This window comes from Poecilia reticulata, linkage group LG14 (assembly GCF_000633615.1).
Source record: "Poecilia reticulata strain Guanapo linkage group LG14, Guppy_female_1.0+MT, whole genome shotgun sequence".
NCBI lineage: Eukaryota > Metazoa > Chordata > Actinopteri > Cyprinodontiformes > Poeciliidae > Poecilia > Poecilia reticulata.
In genome coordinates this window covers 20,845,443-20,863,640 of record NC_024344.1, presented here as the reverse complement: position 1 = coordinate 20,863,640, position 18,198 = coordinate 20,845,443, and positions in this window count along the sequence as shown.

Below are 18,198 nucleotides of genomic sequence, written 5' to 3'. Positions count from 1 at the left end.
TATTCCCTTTGTATCAAATACTATTTAATAAAAATAACACTATTTATTAGTTACAAGCATAAGTTAAGTCATGTTTAAAGCAAAACTGCCCAAATGACAAAGTTTAGACAAAACAGAACTTACTTGTTCATAGTAGATTTTTGTTTTCTACGTCTGCTGTCCTTAATTATGAGGTTGTCTTTATTAAAAAAAATATATTTTCACATAATTAAACTCTGTCATTTTTCACAGCTGAAACAGAGCCACATTCTGCCGTGTTCATTAGCGATTCTCTTCTGCTGCTCAGCAGAAAGATAATTGTTCTTCTTATTGGCGCTAAATTAAATAACAAGTCAACAGAGCCATTCTCTTTGATGTTCTGCTGAAACAAGGGCTTCTTACAAGGTACTTTGTGTGAAACGGTGTCAAAATATGCACACTTCTCAGCATTTTTTATTTTATTTTTTTGCAAAATGACAAGGCTTATGCTTATCAAAAACACTTCAATTACACTTCACTAACACTAATGGAATTGGCAAAAATGGAAGCTGAGGTTCACATTTCAAGTGAGCCCTACTTTCACCGTCTTCACAGAAAGACTCTCACCTTAAAAGCGAACCGAGTCATTTGAAAAACGAATTCTGCTCTTTAGTTTAGTGAGTGTATTTGACACTGTGGAATTTCCATAAAAATAAAAAATAAATCTCAGGTTCAAAAGTCTTTAGCGTTCAGCCTTCGTAGGAATGTCATCAAAAAAAGAACGAAATGATTCAGTCATTTAAATAATCTTTGTAAGTAAAGCTACTTTCCACCAAAACGTTTTCACACCCTTTGAATTTATGTCACATTTTGTTACGCTATGGTTGTATTATTAGCATTCATATTATTAGCATCATATGTGACAGACCAACACAAAGGAAAAGGAAAAATGTCTTTAAAAATTTTAACTACTACATATCGTTTGGACATTATTCAAATTCATTCCCCATATGGTTTCATCAGGGACAGAAAAAGACTGTCAGAGTAGATGGGAGACTGCAAAAGACTTGAGGATGAGGTGGACGTCCATCTTCCAAAAACACTGTAGAACTGTAATCACACACCCAAAGCTGCAACAGAATGGTTTATATCGAAGCATATTCATATGTTGGGATGGTCTAGTCAAAGTCTGGTGTGTGTTAGGAGTTGGCAACTGATATTCACAGAGGTTCTCCATCCACCTGACTAAGCTTGGACATTTTGTAAAGAGAAATTTCAATCTGTAGCTTGAAGACGTTCTCTTCATGGGGTATGCTTTTCAGATTACTCAGATGTAAGACATCTCTTTTACGTTGGTCTGGAATAAAATGCACTGACGTCTGTCTGTATGCCACAGAATATTGATATTTCCTTTAGTCAAATCTGACTTGTGTCTGTTTATTTATTTCCGTATTGGTTAGCACAAGTTAATTAATCAATTTTAAATTAGTGAGGAACATTCAGTAGTGTGCTTACATAAGGTGAAGATATGCTAAATTTATGGAGCACTTTTCTAGTCATACCAACCACTTAAAGCGCTTTACACTAGAGCCACATTCACCCAGCTGCACTCACAATCATGCACAGATTCACACTCCAACACACAGATGAGTAACTAATTCAGAATCAAGTGCCTTGCCTAAGGGCACATCAACTTTTGGCACGAGCCAGAATCAGACTCACAACTTTTGAAATGCAAAACAACTACTATTCCTTCAGTTTGGCAACTAACAGAGGCCCTTTTATTTTAATACAAAACACCTTCTCTCATTCAAAAATCTTTGCAACACAAAAACAGATCCAATTTATGCCAAGAAATATAGCATATGCATAACTTTAGGTAAACATGTAGACACATTCGAAGTCAATTGCATACATTTTAGCTTAGCTGAAATGACTAATAATACCCTTCCTGCACCTTTACTGTTATTTAAGTAGTTTTTCTACCAACGGTCTGAGCAAGATGAATATATTAATGCATAACTTCTAAAGAAAAAAGAACAAAAAATATTTGGAAATTACAGTGTTTGTATGTGCTACAGCACCTCAAGCACCGACCAAATGTACCAAGAAGGCAAACGACCTTGTCACCAAGAGTACAACACCTGGTGTCTTCCAGGTGGCTCTCACCCAGCACCAGCAGGTATGCAGCAATTGCTCAGTCAGTAGAAGAGAGACGAACTGCAGCGCGAGGCACCAGGTGTGAAAGTAAAACATGGCCAGGGTGTGTGCGTGTGCGTGTGAGTGTGCGTGTGCGTGCGTGTGAATGTGACACAAAGTGAACAGAGAAAATGTCTCGTGTAAAAGAGCTGATTTAATCCCAGTTCATGCTCGGTGTGAGCCTTGGAGAGATTTTGCTTCCCGTTACCCAGCAGCCTGGACGACATCACCATAATCATACGTACGCCGAGAATTAGAATCAACGGAGGAAGAACGAGTCCGATCTGATTGAAGTGGCACAATTATAGATACACGGCATCTAGACTCATACAGCGTTGAGCAAAGACAAAATGACCCCCAAATTAATGGTGGCATGTTGACAAAACAAAGATTTATGTTTTATGTTCTAAGTATAAAGCTTTTTTTGCCAACAATATCTTTATTGATACTGTGGTAACAGAGCACTTTGTTGTACAAACAGAAACATATTGTTATTACAAAAAAGTTTTTATATAATAAGATATAGCTAAAGAATTTTTCTTTTGCCTTGGTGGCAGTTTTACTCTGACATAGAAACCATTGTGACGGAATAGAAATACTGAAGAACAATCAATCATGTTGGCATGCTGGGTACCACCTCCACAAAACTCCACCCGGAGGTTCCTGGTGGAGGGGAAGGGGTGGATCGTCGTGGAAAAACTGGAATGGTTCACCCAGAATCAGAATGGTTAATCACACTTGACAGCTTGATAGAGGTCACATTTTACATTCCAGTGAGGCCTAGTAGTAGTGCCGTGTAGGTTGACAATAGTTGTGGCAGCCCTGATGTGTTGACTGATTTCAACATCCAACCACTGTTACATCTTCATGCCCCATATTCTGGACTAAACCATTTCTACTGCTGCAGAAATTACATGGTGCACAATTTTTGAACGTCAAGTTCAAGGTCAACAAAAATAAAGAAAAGGAAAAAAAGGAAAACCTATATAAACATGAGCATTTTTGGCAAATACCAACCAGGTTATCCAACCTTTACTGTCTATCTGGTTTGGTAGGAGCGCCTGCCTTCCAGGGTTTTCTGAGAAGTAGGTGGTGTCACCTTAACACCTGCCCTCTAGAGATTATTGATCTTTTTGTTATTTCTGCTGAGAGGTTCCGCAGTCCAACAGTATGAAATCTGTTGCTCTCTGCACTGTTTGTTTTCTGTTGCTCTTCAGTACCTTGAACAAAATTTCCAGTGATCATTTCTAATCCAATTTCTTTTTTTTTTTTTTATTTCTTTAATTTTTTTTATTTTTGCTTTAACTAAATTACTCCCACAGTCTTTACGCTCATTTCAATGTTAATGGAAAATCCAGAATGCACAGGCTAAGCATCACGCTTAGGCCTACAATGAGAAGTAGGTGGTGTCATTAATTGTTTGAATAATTATATGTAAAAGGACACAAGAAGCCAACAAAAAGTTTCCTAATGTCTGCCATGTTTGGCTTCTTGAAGAAATTAAATAAATAAATAAAAGACATATGAATCTCATCTGCACACAATCTCCATTACTGCAGTCGGGCTCTTTTACTAAGAGCTCAGTGTCACGCATTACAAATGACAGAAACATTCTTTCACTGCAGCACCCATGTTGAATATCTTCAGTATGTGCCTATGGTAAAGAGTGAAACTTTCTTCGCCTCCGTCTGTTGAAGAAGCAACGTCAGAGTCAGAGACTCAACAAGCCCTGAAGTAACTGAAGTTCGCTGAAAGAATCCTTCCATTCTCTTCAGAATACCAAGTACTTCAACTTACACCAACCTCCAAATGTGAAATCAGCATTCTGAGCCTGAGACATTGGACTCACTTCAGACAATTAGAAAAAAACACAAGAAAGACAATGGTCTACGTATGAAATACAGCAGTAAGCTACAGTGTGTCCACAGCAGGCCTGGGACAGACTGACAGAAGCAAGGCGTGAATCGCTGCCTCCTGACCGGGGTTTGACCCGGCAACCCAAGAGTTACAGGGTAAACCTCGACCTCCTGAGCCAACATCACCTCAGACGTTCCGTTCCTCCTCAAGTCCTGAACTAGGGACTAGAGCGCCGCTCAATGGTCCAGACTCCTGTTTTCAGACGAAAGACAATTCTGCATTTCATGTGGAAATCAAGATCCCAGAGTGTGGAGGAAGAGTGGAGAGGAACAGAGCCCACACTGCCTGAAGAAGACTGTGGAGTTTCCACAAAGTACTGATTTCGGGGTGCCGTGTCATCTCATTGTCTTTACCAAATTCCACAGTCAATGCAGCCCTGGAGATGCTGATTTCATTTTCTAGCAGGATTTGACACCTTGAGCCACGTTATTCCTGTTGTTGATTGGCCAGCAAAACCCCCCGACCTGAACTCCATAGAAAAAAATTCATGCAGTGTTGTCAAGAGGAAGATGAGAGACACCAGACCCAACAATACAGACGACCTGCAGGTTGCTGTCAAAGCAACCCAGATTTCCAGTACACCCACAGAGAACTATAAGCTGCATTAATGCCATAATTCACACAAAAGGAGCCCTGACCAAATATTGAGTTTGCAGAAATGAAAATACTTTTCAGAAGCCTGATAAATCCTTTTTCTATTGATTTTATGTGATTTACAACATTTTCTGAGACACTGAACTCTGGGAGTCTCCTTTTTTTAATCATCTGCAAGCCATAATAATAATAATAATTATAATTAAAAGTACCTGAGTAACATATGAGTTTCACTTTCTACAAATGACAATATAGAACTTTTTCTTGATAGTTGAATTCTTTTGAGATGTACCTGTATTTTACCAACATCTACCTAACAGATTTTACATTAAAGACCCAGTATGAAAAAAAGAAAACACAACATTGATGATGTTTGGGGTTGCATTGAGATACATCGGGTTCCTTGATGCAGGATAGAGGTAAAAGTTCCTTAAGACATTTGCGCCGGAGAGCCTAGGTAGCAAAGACATGGTGGTTTATTATCATGGTAGCAGCGTAGCACCATCCTGTATAATTCAGGCAGAGCAGTGGCCACACGTCCAAGACAAGGAAAAGATTCTGCTTTGAAGCAGGCCTGGCAAAATTAGCCTCAAGCGTATGCTACCTCGTCATGCTAATTGTGCCAGACTAGCGTTATGCAGTTATTCCAGGTTGCAGCAAGGGATGTAGTGCAATCATTATACTGTAGCTAAAGCTACATACTTATTGCAGATACACCATTTTGTTCTCACTGTCTGTCATTCAGTCTGGCAGTTTCCTGTTTTTTATCATTTAGAATTATTGATTCATCAAATTCTAGGATTAATTAACTTTCTTCAGACTGAAAAGTTCACACATTTCCTTAGTGTTTTGGTAGAGTTTGCCTCGAAAGACTTGGGATGAATATTTTAGGTATTTTCTCACAAGCTTCAAACAATAACTTGCTGAATTTTTGGTCCGTTCCTCAAATGGTGGAACTCAGTCGAGTTTGTAGGTTTTCCTACTCACACACACCTTTTTATTTCTGTCCACAAATGCTTCGTCGGACTATCAAAGCTTTGATGGCTTCTCCTAAACAAGGACTTTATTGTCCTCAAGCTGCTTTGAAACTGATTTGGTGGTATAATTAAAGTAATTTGTATTGAACCAATATTTTACCAGTAGAAAGAAAAAAAAATCTCCTTTCATGTCCATTTGTGGCCAAGACGTCCTGTCTTGAGGTGTTGCCTCTGTATTCCCACATTTTCGTTCCTTGGGGATGCAATTTGTTCTGTAAAGTGCACCAGTCTCTCCTGTAGCAAAACACTTACAGCATGAAGACGACACAGTCAGGATGGCGTTGTCATGCCTACAAGCTTTTCTTTCTCCTGCAACTAAACCTCTAAATTTAAAAATCATTTTTCTTTTGACATTTTGCAGTTAATGCCAAACAATTGGGAAAAAAAACAACAAACCAAAACAAAAGAGCAATTTTTTTTCCCACATTTAAATTTAGACCATCATAAGGAGATACTGCTGACATGCAAAAATGCTCGAAAAGTGCAGAACACTGTCTTGGGTAGGCTTAAAATAGTAGGTAAAAACCCAAAACGTCAAGCATTAACAGTGTAGAAGCATATTTATTCTTCCAGGCTCACTGCAAGCTAGTAATGTTCTGAAAGGTCCTGCAGGCTAAGAGAGTTTTTCACCGGATCTTCATCGCTGTGAGGACACTGTCGGAGCACGCAACTGCTTAGCGACTTGTTTTCACACGCAAACTCTGTATAATGACACGAAAATTGGGTGCAGTTCCATTTTTTGCGCAACAGCTCACAAACATACATAAAGTCCTCTGAAGGGTTCTTGATAATGATTCAAATAAAACTTGACAAATATGAATTTGCGTCCATTTGACTCAAGCATCAGAGCAAAAACAACAAGCAAATCTTGGACTCGTGTTACATCAGCTTAAATTAGCTTTTCTACGAATGTGTTCAACAACTGCTATTTTATTTCTATTCAATTTTTCCAAGCTTGGCTTGTTGTAAGGTGATATAGAGTTAGCGCCTCGGGTGGGGAACAAACATTTAGGTTGGTAAAATTTTCCAGTTTAACTCAGTTGAGTAAAAAAAAAATGTATATTTGAAACATTTTTAAAGATTTATTGATCTGAAAATTTTCTGGTAAATGTTGCTTTTAAGTGTGACAATTACTGTATATTCATTGGTGATGGTGAGCTGCGCTGTGCTGTTAGCCTGCGTTCATTCTTGCCTCAGAGCCATGGTACCAGCACCAACCGTCATCTTCATATAGACTGAAAAAGCCGGGGATGAGGCAGAGGAAACTTTCTCTTTGCACTGAAATAGAATCCATTTGACAACTCGGCCAACACTGCACGTTTCGGCAAACTCAAGAGTCAACTTTGTTTTCCAACTTTCCGAGGAGAAGCCTCACAAATATCAGTGACACAAAGCTTATAGGCAAGAGTGTAGAGATTACGAAGCCATGCATCAACAGTGCACTTCTGTGTGCATCTAAAAGGAGCTGGATATCTAGAGAGAAGAGGGGGGGGGTGGAAAAAAGGATGTAAACACGCACAAAGAGCAGGAAAAAAGAAGAAGAGGTCTTACCTGGAAACACAAGGACAGCAAACACCCATGGCAGGATGATGAAACATACTGAATTACACATGCTTCCCAAACAGTGCTGATTGTGATCTGCCCGTTTGTTTTAAAGAGGCTCTTTTTGTATCTTCGCCACAGTGGGGCTTTTAGATGTCTGCCCACTTTTCTATCTCTTTTTTTTTTGGTCTCGCAGCCTATTCTCTAGCTGTCAGCGCGCACAGCGTCTCATCCCCACTTGGAGGCAAGTGAAGATTTATGCAATCCAGCGCAAGTCGCAGCTGCGGAGAAACAGACGATTCCTCACGCGGCGTTCAGGCTCCCTCTTTGCTCCGAACTACAGCACACAGAGGGACCAGCATTCTGCAGGATTCGGGGCAGAGCAGGGGGAGGGCAGCCTGTGCTCAATTCAGATTGGCTGACGGTTCTGCCGTACTCTCAAGAACAGTCCCAGCTCTGTTTTATTTTGTGTCCTTTTATTTCGCTGGCTGCTTTGACTCAACCCTTCTTTTGTTTTTGCCCCTAAAACAGAGCAGAATGGACGGATTAATGCAATCGCTGCACACTGATTTTTCCCCTGAAGTACTTTTTGTACAATATTCTCRTTGTTGTTGTTTTCACTAGCAATCAGAGAGATGCTCAGAGAAACTTTTTCCCACTGGTTGCAATGGGGTACCTAACTTTACCAACATAAGATGTTGGTAAAAGTAAGTCTGTCAGTGCAGACCAATGCACACGTTGTGTGTGAATGTCCCAGTGAGGTAATCCCACACAGAAAGGGACATCAGCAAGGACATGCCCTGCTCAGATCTACTGGCACTTCACTAATGTGAGAAACAAACACCAGAGATGTTTGGGTGCCAAACCAGGAAGAACAGGAGTGTTAGAGGTCAGAGTTGGGACTTTGAATGCAGGGACAACGACAGGTAGCGAGAGAGAGAGAGACAGACAGAGAGAGAGAGAGTTGGCAGACATTATGGAGAGAAGGAATGTAGATGTTGTATGTGTGCAGAAGACCAGATGGAAGGGAACGGTGTTTCAAAGTGTTTTACCAAAGCAACAGATAAATAAGAGGAACAGAGTGGAGATTTTGCTTAGAAGACAAAAATATTGGTTGTACAATATTTTTGTACAACCAAAAAGCGGGGCGCGGGGGGAAAGGGTAAATGGGTAAGAGTGGAAGTCAAAACAGGGTGATTATTTCCTTTGTTGCCCTGCAAGAGGCAAGGGATTGTGAAGTAGTAGCTGGGGAGAGTATAACAAAACCAGAGTTATCGAGCTGTTATAGTTGCAAACTGCTTAATTACCCTCTGTCTCTTTTTTTGTGCATTTTCTTATTGTTGTTAAACATCATACACATCAACATGGAAATCAGCCACTTGGCTATAATCTCATGTAGTTGCATGTAAATGTGAATTAGTATGTAATGTCACATTTTTAAAAAATAAACAAAAAAAACAACTAAAAAATGCCATCAATGTACAACAACAAAAGGGAGCATTTCTGTCATCTATTAATCAGTGTGAACAAAACGCTGAGCTTTGTATGATTTGATGTGAACAAACTGATCGCATGGCAGCCAATCAGATTTCAAGGGTAGCTGGTGCAGAAGTAAGTTCAGACCAAATGGAGGAGTTTAAGATTTGAAACAGCCACAGTTGACATAATACCCGTTGTTGAATCTCTTAAATTTTTTTGCAATTAGCTGGAGAAGAAAGAGTAGAGATGGGTGGGATGTGAAACAGGTTAGGGCGCCACAAGATTGAAAGGGGAATGTGTTGATGAATGAAGAAACTCTGTAGAGAGTAAGGGAAGATAACTTTGAGGACGTGATGAATGAGCAGCATTAGAGAGAGGAGGACAGATGGCGCAGATATACTGAATCACACAGTAAGGGAAATTAGTAAGACTGAAGTTAGGGCAGCTTTAAAGAGGACGATGAGAAGTGCAAGTTCAGCTAGTCCAAATTACATGCATGCGTTTTGTTAATGTTTGATTATTTTATTGTGAGTTATTTGTGCTCCATAGGTCTTTCCATACTAATTTTGCAATTTTTATAATTGTTGTTATTGTTAATGACAGCTGGGTTTAGTTTTTGAGTGAGTCTTTCTTCTATCATTGTCAGCGATCTTCTCCTTTTGGGTTTCTAGATCTTTTGTTTGGCTTCCCCTGTGCTGCTAGATCCTTCTGTTTCACTGCCTCATCTCTTCCATTCCTTTCCGAGGTTTGGCGATCTGCTTATCGCCGCACCTCCCACAGGCCAAGAGAGTGTGGGAGGTTCTGAAACAGGAAGTGGAGGTTGTAACGGTTACATGAAAGAAGTCCTATTTCATCTACAAACACATGAGGATGCGCACACCCTGGACATCAGTAAAAGCACGCGGTTGAAAAACTGCGATTCCAGCATGGCGGAGAGCTCTTTCATCTGCCCCTGCATGTCTGAAACCACATCAGTTGCATTTCTAAAGCAAATGTTTTATTTCAAATGCTCAGGGAACCTCTTTGAGCAACTTTGATGAACGACGTGCCAAGCCTCCGATGCACACTTTAAAAAATCACCGAGAATCGGCGTCTCCCTCTTTACCCCAAGTTGTGTCAAGTTAGACGAGAACATTCCAGCGTCCTGAACATCCGTAGAGCTTTATTACTATGATTATTTGGAGCAAGGCCGTTTCAGTCACAGAAACCCATGCTCTACAGCAAGAATGCTCTTTTTGTTCTTCAGCATGTAATCCTTTATGTGTGTCGATGGTTTCATTCATTAAAGTAATGAAAAACAACCAAAACAAACTGACCTTGTGTCAAAAAAGGAATTGCCACAAACCTAATAAATGGTCGTTCCAACCTTGGCGGAAAGAGCTGCCATCAAGCATTAGAGATAACTGGAAATGAGTGTTTAGTATTGTTATAGAGGATTTTATTTATAAATCCAGCCATATTGGAGGACTTTCAAGCCTGTTAGAGCATTTTATTTGGGAAAGTCTTCCTACTCTATACTCCTTCAGAAAGCGATTGACAAAAGAAGCAATTTTCGAGACGTTCTTATCCCAGGATGCCGAGAGTCTGTGATTGTTCTGCAAGGCAGAAGGACGGTATAGACAGGTAGAGCTCGCTGGAAGAGAATGCAATGCACAGGACGTCCAATTTGTTTTCACCGCGCAGCGGGAAGACGGCGAATGTTCTCTGCTTTTAGAGAAGTCGCTTTTAGATGAAGCCAGTTCTGGATTGACACGGAGGTAATATTCACAAAAGCTCCCAGAATTCAATACACGCCACACATAGGGTGCTTCAGACTTCTGTCAGATACACCCACGGAGCTGCCAAAGGGAGGACGAGGAGGAAAATCAGCGAAATATCTAACCCGTCTTCTGAGAGTGACGTGTTGCATCTGTGCATCAGTGAGCGTCTTCTAAAATGTGTGACCGCGTGTGGTGATACCAACAGTTTTGTGTCGGTTCAACCCGAGTAAGAAGTGGTTGTGCAACATCAAAATAGGCTTGCAGAAATCCTCTTGGTTTAATCTATTAGTCGTGATGTTTGGGGCGCGAGCCGGCTGTTATGTGTAACGTGAAGAAGAAGGCATTATCATTAAGGCGAGTCGAGTTTAACACAAGGGAGAGGCGAACATTATCATTAAAGGGACTTCCTGTGTGTGCTCAACAGCTCAACTGTGTCTTTGCCTACACACACGCACAAGACAAACACACACACGCACACACACACACACACACACGCACACACACACACACACACACACACACACACACAGGGCTGCGGCAAAGTAGTCACCCAGCTTTTATGTTAATGACACCATTATGAGCTGCGCCTCAGTTCAAGTTTGTCATGTAAAGATTCCATAATGCATTTCAAACTTCTAAAAGTGAGCTCCACTGATGAATGCGCTCATTCCTGCTGGGGATCACAATAAGGGGTGTGTTAACAACAGTCATCACAGAGTTTGACGGTGGCGCAGAGGCTCTGAGACGCAGCGTTCCAGTTCTGGAGGTGTTCAACGTCGGTATGGTGATAAATGGCGGTCGGACAAAGTGAGTGGAAAAAAAAAATGCAGTTAATAGAGGAGCTATCAATACTTTTAGAAATGACAAGGATAACAGAGGTAGTAAAATATTTGAGTTCCTGTGGTTTCCACTAATAGCACATTGAGCAGCGCGTACATGAGCTTGACTGACAATGCTGAGACCCTCCTCCTGGAGCGATGTTTAGGGTTGGTGTGCTTCTGGAAGCTGAACCTCCACATCTGTCTCAAAACTTGTTACTTTTATTGTGCGGTTTCTTCTATGTTTGCTTTGAATCCTCAACAAGCTTCCTGCTCATTTCCAAAGGAAATCATTCCCACAGCATGTTGTTGCTGCCTCTGTGTCTCACTGTTGGGGTTGCATCGTTAGTTTTCTTCCATGCATAGAGTTAGACCTCTATACCAAAAAGTAAACTGTCATATTTATTAGGATCTCAAACTTTCCAGATTATATTTTTCTCATCAGGGAGTTAATTTATTTTTTTTTTACTGTCATGAGGTCATGACAGTATCTGCCTGTCCAAATGTAACAAAAAGGCTGTAAGGTCTCAGACTGATCATTTTTGTTAGGCTGATAAATAGCCCGTTTGTCTTGCAGTTTTCAAAAATCTGCCGAATTTTAAGTTTTCATTTCTTGTCCCTGCTTTTGATTTTTTTGCATTTTGAAGCTCCACTTACTAGGTGCTTATGAGTCACCAGCACGATGTGAATAATTATAATTTCCTCTCCAGACATCAAATTGTGATCAGGAGTGTATATGCAAAAGCAAATTGTACTTTTTGTCTCGGAAAATACATTGCAGATTTTAGTACGAGTAAAAAAATTTAAAAAAAAAGAAAGAAAATGGAACGAACACTAACATGAACAAGAGGATCAAGAGCAGAAAGAAATTAGATTAGACTGTCAATTTGAGGCATGAAAATATGTAAAGTTGTTGGAACGTCTTCCTTTGTTATAACTAATCATAGGGTTATTGTGTTTTTACTTCTAAGCGCACAAAATAGATGGTTAAAAACAAGAGTACAAAACAGAGAGCGTATGTGGTGAACAATTACTTTTTGCATTTGCATGTCATGATTCTTTCATTCTGCCTCTCTTGGGAAGGATTCATCATTCTTTTTAACATAAACTAAATGAAAAACAAGCCAAAAACTAAAGAAAAAATATCTGCTCAGCCAATGGGCCCCATACTAGTTTTTAATTTTGTGCCATCCTTGAATTTCATTATTTTCTCAGGTTGTGACATTTTATTTTAGCGATGATGCTCGCTCTGTTTTTGTGCTATTTGCTTTGTTTTCAGGTTTCCCTGATCCTCGTATTTTGCTTTGTAATCGTTCTCTCAATTAGTCATTTTCCTTTATGTCCTTGAGCCACGCTTACCACACAGCTGCTGTGGATTTAGTGTAATTAGACTCATCTGATCCTCTCACCATAATCATTAAGCACTATCTATCCTATTACAGGAGGCTTCATGGTTTGGCTTTTTGTCACACCTGCACATAGTACTAGACTAATGTAATCTGACTAATTAAAGAAAGGTGTTGTCAAACAGACAAAACTAATCTGAACCAACCTATATAAATAATCAACTAATTTAAGTCACAAGCAAACCAAGAAAAAACATGTAATGTAATGCACTTGACTTATTTAAGGTCAGAATTCAATTCAATAACAAGAGAGAAACCACTGCCAACCAAAAACAAGGCAAAGACTCGTCTCACATTTGCCAAAACAGATGTTGGCAATCTTTAAAATTTTTGGATAAAATATTGTATGGACTGAAAAGAATTTGTGTGTCCTATTAGAGCTGGTGTTGAGCCAACCCAGGGTTTCAGGAAAAGAGCATCATATCATATGACAGTCGAACAAAGTGGAAGTAGTGTGATGGTCTGGGGTTTGCTTTGCTCCTTGAGGATCCTTTAACGTAGCTGAATCTGAACCATTTTAAAAAGGAAGTAAAAATTCCTCCATAGATTAAAAATGCTCCATCAGAGTTCAATTACTTTTTCACTCAGGAAAGTTGTGTATTTTTCTTTTAACTCATGTTACCTTTGATTCATTTTAGAATGACTTTGACAATCGGAAACCAGAAGGAAACAAAATATGTAATGGAATAAATATATATTTTTTAAAGCACTTTAATGTGGTCCCAGAGTTTCGCCACATGTTCCTATCTATGTTTGCAGCAGATAACATTTCCGATAAGATTTTACCGTCACCTTGTAAACATCTGTGACCAACTTAGCAACACAATTTGACAACAGTAGTAAACCTAGATCAAGATATACATAAGTGAATGATGATAAAAAGTAACATGGAGAATTTTTGATGCAGAGTTTTGTGACCGCTTCCTTTGCGATAAACACTGGAAGAAAAACTGGTGAGTAAAGAGCTAAAACTTTCTGTTGGTAAAGAATTATGTAGGATGAAAAAAACTGGTTAGTTTGCTTAATTTTCACCCTGTTGGACCACACCTGTGTCACTAGAATTTAAACACAGCCGTACCTTCAGGCTTCATCTTACTCTTTTGTTCTTTGTTTGACCTTGATTATGCAACCTTTCCCTGTCCACCGCCAAATGTACTTGATGAAGTGGACCCTGGAGCAGGTGGCAAGAGAGCCTGCAAATGAATGCCAGCAGTTCAAAGTGAAGAAGTCGGGCCGCTTCGTTGTTTCGTAGAATAATGGCGCGTTTGATTTACAACGTCTTGCAAAAGTATTTTTTCTCCCTTGCCCAGATTTCATGTTGGCCCGCTACATAAAATATGGCAGACCGACATAAAGCAGTGCACAATTGTAAAATGGAAGAAATTCTTACATGATTTTCCAAAAGGAAAAATCTCATAAGTCTGTCGTGCATTTGCACTCAGCAACCTGAGTCACTGTTTTGTTGAGCCATCATTTTGCTGCAATTACAGTCAGTACGTACACTGAACAGAAAAAAAAAATGTTGGCTTACTGTTAACAGCAAAAGCAAAGCGCTCTCTGGTCAGGATTGTTTTTTTGTTGGTTTTTTTTTTTCAATTCACAAAATACTGAACTGCATGAACTCCTAAGCATTCCTCATACAGTTCTGCAACTCAAAGCGTAGAAACCACACCTGCTTTAAATTTCTAACCCGTCACCCAAAAGGTGTCGGATACCACACGAGAAAAAAAAAGAAAGAAAAGTTCACTCCAGACGAAGTGTCAAGAGGTAGTTTTAAGAAGTCCCAAGCCAGAACAACAAAGGGAAGAATGATATTCTACTCCCAGAGGCCTGGAAGAGAGAAAGTGTTCTCTGTTCTTACAGATAATGTGCAAGGCTTGGTGAACGTCTTTGGGGGGTTGCTCATGCTTTTTTTGCCTAACAGCATAGGATATGTCAGAGTTTTATTAAAACAACGACAACAAAAAACATCTCTAAACCTTAATTTTTAAGTCCTGCTATAGAATAGAATAGAAATGTATTTTGTCGTCCCACAGTAGGGAAATGTAGGTGTGTTTGTACCATTGAGACATGTAGGTTCATCGTAAGAATAGTAAAAACAAAAGAAAAGTAAATAAAAAGCAAATACAAACAAGATTATAACACCAAAACTATTGAACAGTTATCAGAAGTGCTGTACTCTGATCCAACCAATGTGCAACTGAGTAGGATACATTTTCTTAACAATGTACAGAAATGTGCAAGTGTGCACTAAAAGACAGCACACTATTTACAATATATCAAAAAATAATATTTTAAGCCGTGCAAACAGATGTGCATTACCAGCAGAAATGCTTTTTAAATGAGTACAACTGCAAATACCAGCAGGGATGTAAATACTTATTGATTTTGTCTAGAGCAGTGATGGTTATAGAACCTAACAGCTGAAATGAGGAATGATGTCCAATCGTTCCCTTATGCAATTAGAATACAGCTGAAGTATATCACTGCCATGGGGCATCAATTCACAACTAATTTCTTTTTAATACACTTTACAATTGAAATAGATCCAATTTATACAGAAATCTAGACTATTAATCTAATTAAACTGTCAAATACAAGTCAAATTACATCAATACCAGTTTGATATGGGTTCAATGCAATGCTGTTTAGTTTATTATGCCAATTCTGAAAGGGGCAGCTTTGTGTAAAATCGACTTTTTTCGGCTTTGTTACAAAGTTTTTTTCCTCATGGAGTGTTGCCTTGATTCATTCAGGCATTTTTGAGAAATTTAATCGCCCCTGAATTTAATCACTGAGCTCTGCATGACTCCTGAGGAGACCGAGCACTGCCTTCAAGGACGAAGCTCCTCCTCGCAGCTCCTTCAGACTAGCCAGCAGCAGTTAGCAAACACCTGGTGGAACTGTGCATCTCCTGAGCTCATTATTTATTAAGCTACTTCTCAGAGTAACGTTGGTAAAAAAAAAAACATTGTTAAACAGTTAGTAGAGGAGCCATGTTGTGATGACTAGGAAGTCATCACAACATGGCTTTGTTTTATAAATAGCAGGAGTTTTTAAAGCGATAGAGCTCCAATTTCAATGTAAGGTATTAAATTACAAAGTCAAATTTCCTGTAAGTCATATTTGACATACATAGCATTTTTATAACAATTGGAGGTCACACAGTTACTTAATTATGCTGTGAAATGGCACCATGTCTTGGAAATGCATAATCCTAACCCAGCTTTCTGAGGAAACCACCTGATTGCAGTGAGTCATTGAGTTTGACTCGACCCCTCATACATGCGTAAACAGTAAAACGTGTCATGTCAGATTGTGCGACACCAGCTCCTTCCCCAACAGTCCTTGGCCCTGTCCCACATCCTGCCATCCTCTGCTGTCTGTATTGAAATAGCACATCAATCAGAGTTCAGAGTTTCCTGCAGATTCAGAGGCAGATGTGAAATCTTGATGCAGCAGCAGATGTGTATCAGTCTGTTCGGGGTGCAAAGAGTGCAGAGCGGCTTTTCAGCTAAAACAATGATGCGAACGCACGCATGAACAGAAGACTGTCACTGCCGGGGTTATTAGCAATGATGTAGAAGTGTAAAAAAAAAACAAAAAAAACTGCAAAGATACGTATTTGTTACTACGGTCGTGGTTTACTTTTGCTATTTTGACCAACACCAAGAAAAAAAATAAAAATAAAATAGAGCTTAGATTTCTGGAACTAAAAATGTTGCTATCAGCAGATATTTAAGACAACTAGCTTCAAATGCAAATGAAAAGATGGATATATTTCTAGCACTTACACTTAATATCAATCATAAGAAATTAGCTGAGTATCCAGAGTCCCAATTCTAATATTTAGGGAAACAAAAGATTCAAATCCTGGGGAAAAAAAACAACATTTATCTCCACTTGTGGCTTTGTAGCGGCGTATAATGTTATAATAAATGTTACGCCGGTCAGGGGGAACGATGTTTGTTGTATTGATTTGTATGCATGTTTTCTCCAGCTGCAGCGGGTTGGAAACTCAGAGCTACTAATCAGAAACCCCTCAGGGGATGAAATCTAATCCTGATGTAGACTTAATTGAGAGTTTTCTCATCAGATAAAAGTTTCTTTACACAAGATCAGCAAAGTGTTCAGATCAGTGATTACACATAATGGGGGAAAAAAAGGTTTTTTAATATTTTTCGTCCATCAAACGAATGGGTCTGTGTTGTTTATTTTAACTGTTAAATTAGGTGAAAAGGAAGGATCTGTTTTTGAGAAAAAAGGCATTTGAAAAAGAGACTTAATGCAAGAGAGTATTTATTTTTTTACTGCTCGGTGATTTTACTTCACCAAGCAGGTTTGGGTTCCGTGTTTAATGTCTTGTTATTTGAGTTACAGAGTTAATGGCAGGCTTTATTCCACTTGTAAAGCTCTTTAAAACAGCCACTTGATAAAGAAGGTAAAATGTCAGCAAGAGTGTATTTTTACACAGTGATAAAAAATGTTCAGCCCCTTCAGAGGTAAGATTTCACTTCCCAACCATTTTTTTCTTTCAGTGATTTCCTGGAGTTAAAAATAATCTTCAGTAAAATAGACAGTCATATTCTCACCAGTCGAATGTTGATAAACATGTTGACCAGAGTTCATGAAATTAAATAGGTTTGGAAATTCAGCTGATACATTTTCTTATTATTGAAAATTAATGTCACCTAAAAAAATTTTTAAAAAATAAAAAGCTGATTGTGGAATACTAAGCATGAACAGCAAAGAGAAAATCAGAAATCGAAATTAGCAGTGTTGGGTTTGACTGTAAACCGTGATAGATAATACAGGAGGTCTGCTTAAAATAAAACTGATATTTAACTGGAGCGCAGCCGTCAGGAGAAAAGCCCTTTGAACCGAGTTCACTGGTGAAGACGCCGCGCCTCCTCCTTGTCTTCGTTCTCTGATTGAACATTTAAAAGTTGCACTTTGATGCCGAGTCCTCGGTAAGAACCGCATCGCCATTTATGTCAAGCCAAGTTTCTGTTTAAATGCGCAATCAATACTCTGATCTGAAATAAAGTCATGAATTTAAAAAAAAAAAAAAGCCTCGTTTGAAAGGGATTGTCTGACGTGCAACAGCGATGTCCCCAGAGTAGCGACGCAAAGCTTCTGAGACTTTCAGGTTTGCAGTTATGGATTATGACAGATTTGGGCTCATTGTCATTCACAGCGTCGTCTTTGTTTGTTGAAGTCGGTCTGCAGGTTGGAGTGATAGACACAGAAACAGTGGAACAAGTTGAAGAGAAGTGTTTGTCCTGTGAAGAATCTACTGGTGCCCAGAAAGCGTGGAAGTCGCTGACGAGGCCCGTACGTTGGGAGGCGGACGCAGAGGAGATGAGTTGACGGTCGGCTGACGCAGCTCTTGTTTTTTGGGTGGGGCTGGAAGCCAGAGACGGAGATGCTGAGCTGTGAGTGCTGGATGGTGTCAGAAAGGTGGAGGATGATGCGCTTCAGAACAGAT